The 3722-nt window shown below is 30.7% G+C and overlaps 1 long non-coding RNA gene across 1 annotated transcript; it reads right to left on the reverse strand.

Moving 5' to 3' along the window:
* On the reverse strand, positions 1680-2754 carry LOC110271651. Its single transcript, XR_002362214.1, has 2 exons — positions 2577-2754; positions 1680-2493 (listed from the first exon to the last, which is right to left on the reverse strand). It is a non-coding gene; the product is annotated as an uncharacterized LOC110271651 (long non-coding RNA).

The raw sequence follows: 3722 nt of genomic DNA on the forward strand, positions 1-3722 counted from the left end.
AGAAATAGGGGTGGTGATCACGAAACTTTCAACAATTCTAATTTTTAGTATATAAAAAAATTTATAAAATATATAAAAGAACATCTATTTAGTATGAAAAAAAAACATTCTAATACTTAGTAGAAGAAACATCCTAATGCCTAGTATAAACATCATTTACGTAAAAGTTTTGGATTCACCTAGAGTCATTTGGCTAGTTTTTGACTGGTACCCTCTTGATTCCCTAGCATTGTTGAAAAGAAAAACACGAATGTCATGAAGAATCAAAATACTAAAGGCATCTTTAAAAAGATTGTAAATTGTAAATTTAAAGTAAATGAGGTTACTTACAAAACCAAAAGATTTTAAGGTTGTATTGAATTTCAAGAACTATTATCTATTCTTGGGGTTTTAAGTCATAAAGAAATTTGTTAAGCTTACAAGCACATGAGCGGCAGAATTGTGTTCAAAACTGAATCACACTGCATAGTTATTCATAGAAGATTTCAAATTTAAATATCAATATTTATTGATTGAAGTTATATATACTCTGTCTGAGTAATTATTGTTTCTGTTTTTTCCTATCCTTCTTTCTCTGAATTTTTAACTATACTTTTGAAATTGAGGGTTGAAATAAGTGAGCAAATTTGTCCATACTGAAGACTTTTTGTTGTGTGGCGTCACAATATAATATTTACAAAATAACTACTCTGATATCAAGAATAATAAATATAAAACATCAATATTATAAATTGGTTTTTGACAAATAGTTTTACAAGCAATTCTTCTTTTTTTTAGCTCATATATAATTAATAATGTACAAATAACCCCAAATGACAATTATTGTCAACTAGAAAAAGTATTGGTTAAGTTATCTAGTATTTCTGATATGAATAAACTAATATAAAAAACAAAGAAGAAGAAAAAACTAAAGAGAAAAATATAATTAAACCTTTATAAAAAAAATTGCTAATTGTACTCTCTATTTTTTAAATCTTTAACCCTCATATCTTAAATTTTTTTATGGTTTATATATATTCATTCTAGATGTCAAAATTATTTTTAAAGAAATTATCAAACAAACAAATAAATAACTTCTTTAAAAAAAAAACAAAAACAAACACACATTAGTAATTTGAGAAAGGACATAATTGACAATTTATTTACGCCAAGTACTGCATATAAAAAGAAGTGTATGTCTTCCACAAAATTGGTTGTATCATCATTATCGAAATATATTATATTGTGAAAAAAAAAATGAGTTCATCACATTGCAAAATTGTAGTGTCACTTTCAATAATATTAGGCATACTTGTTTCATTCATGTTCAATGTTGGTGAGAGTCGACGTGGATTGTTCCCTCCTAAATCAATAACCATCATCATTAACAACAAATTGAGGAATAATAAGAATCTGAATACTCATTGCAGGGACAAGAATACAGATTTTGGGATGATAAATATTTTACCTGGTCAGTCTTGGAGTTTCAATTTTTCTCCTAACCCCATTTGGTTCACATCATTGTATTGGTGCTACTTTTCTTGGTTAGGAGAAGGAGAGCATCACTTTGAAATCTTTAATCATGCTCGTGATTATGAAGAATGCACAAATTGTATTTGGGACATTCGTGAAGGAGGTCCATGTAGGGTTTCCGGTTATGACGCCCCCTTATGTTATCCTTGGGATAATTAATAATAAGGTAAAAATTCATATGTAATTGTTTTCATGTGAGATTGATAATTGAAAATTATTAAATGGTAATTTAGTTAAATTTATCAAATTATTTAACGACTTTTAAATGTCAACTTTATATGAAAATAACTGTATTTGAGTTTCTACTTAATAACAATCATGAGGTAGGTGCAATAACTTGCTTTCACTCTCTATATATATTATTTGAATTTCATATAATAAAATAAATAATATTTCAGTATAATTAATCATGTAAGTACATATTCAAGTCATCCCTTCAGTTTATAATACTATTGTTATTTAGATTTTGTAAACTAATTAAAGAACAGCATTATCCTTTTTTAAATATCTGAGCCATGTTGATTGGATTTGGCACACTTGATGTAACTGTGGGCAAAGGGCAATATATCCTTTTTTTTTAGAGTGTCTCTTTTTCAAAATAACATCATTATATTAGGAAAAAATCACTAGTTTAATTATATAAGAGGAGTGTTAGAGGGTCAGCAAGTTTTGTGATTTGTAATCATCAATTAACGATCATTGATATTTTTAATGGTGTGAGATTTTATTCAATGGTGTGACCCTTCTCCCTTTCTCCCGCATCCTTTCTCTTTTCTTTCTCCCCCTAAATACACACGCGTTCTTTTGTTTTATTTTTTATTAAAGTAGAGGTAATTTAGGAATAAAATTAAAAATTTTATGAGAGGCTTTACCGTTATCACAACAAACAAGAAGTCTTTTTCCCTGGCTGAGATTCAACCGTGCAAAGCTCACCGCCGAATGTAGATTGTTGAATAAGGAAAAACGATCAAACTTTGAACTCTGGCATCAAAAGATATATATTAAATGAGTATAAAAATCAATTAGATAAAATCAAGGTTTAACTCCACTTCATATATACTCACTAGAGTTGGGAGATGCAAGTATGCTTCCGCACTGGGAAGAGAGACAGAGATGGACTCATGATCACAATTCAGTATGCAATCAATGTCAGCGGAATCTGCAGCTGCACCAAACATAATAATGCTCCGTCACAGAAAAATTGACATCAAAGCACACATTTGTGAATTTTTCATATCTTGAATAATACTCAATAATTAAGAAATAATATTTAGAGTAACAGATCCACAGTGCAAGATGACATTGAGCTGCATCAATAATGCAAACATTTATATTCTCAATTGATGCATAGAAAATAGAAGTTTATGATTAGGTCATAGTTTACACCTGAATTAGGGGATTTTCAAATGGAACTGAAGTTGGCTTTGAAAAGAGTTTAGTAACAGTCAATAAACGATACCTGGTTCTTGTGAGCTCGATTGAGAGAGAGCGGAGAAGGACCAAGGTAGGAGGAGCGACGGCGGCACGGCAACAGCGGAGCGACAGGCGACACGAACAAGAGGAGAGACATTGGCGCGAATGTGGAGAGCGACAGTGGCACGGCAACAACAGAGCGCGACGACAGCGCGAGCAAACGGAGTGATGGCGGCGCACCCGTGACATCGACAACGGAAAATGAGGGTTGGCGAATTTGGGATAAAATGAGAAATTTTAGCTAAAACTAAGGTTGGTGAATTAGTGAGGAAAAGGGAGATTTGGGCTAATATTGTGTTTCTGAACTTGGAACGGGAAGTGGGCGCGGGGTTGGAGTTTTTAGCAATAAAAATTGACGATATTTTTTGTCGATTTTAATTTGAAAAAAAGCAACATTTTTAGTGTCTATTTTATACATTAAATTTATATCATTTATTTGATTTTAGAAAGCACTCTAGATCATTTAAATTTATCGATGTAAACGTTGTCGATATTTTAAATATAAAAATAGACGCCATGTTCGTCGATTTTAAAATAAAAGTATTTCTGGCCTCTAGTTCGTCGACAATATGACAATAGTTAAAATAAGATTTAATACATCATAAAAAATTGACGACTAGGCCGTTGATTTTATTATTTTATTTTTATTTTTTTTAAATATCAACATCAAGCCGTCAAAAAATATCGACAGGAGAGATAGTCGTCGATTTTTTACGTCGAAAAATACGCTCTTTTTT

The sequence above is a fragment of the Arachis ipaensis genome, chromosome B05 (genome assembly GCF_000816755.2).
Source record: "Arachis ipaensis cultivar K30076 chromosome B05, Araip1.1, whole genome shotgun sequence".
Taxonomy (NCBI): domain Eukaryota; kingdom Viridiplantae; phylum Streptophyta; class Magnoliopsida; order Fabales; family Fabaceae; genus Arachis; species Arachis ipaensis.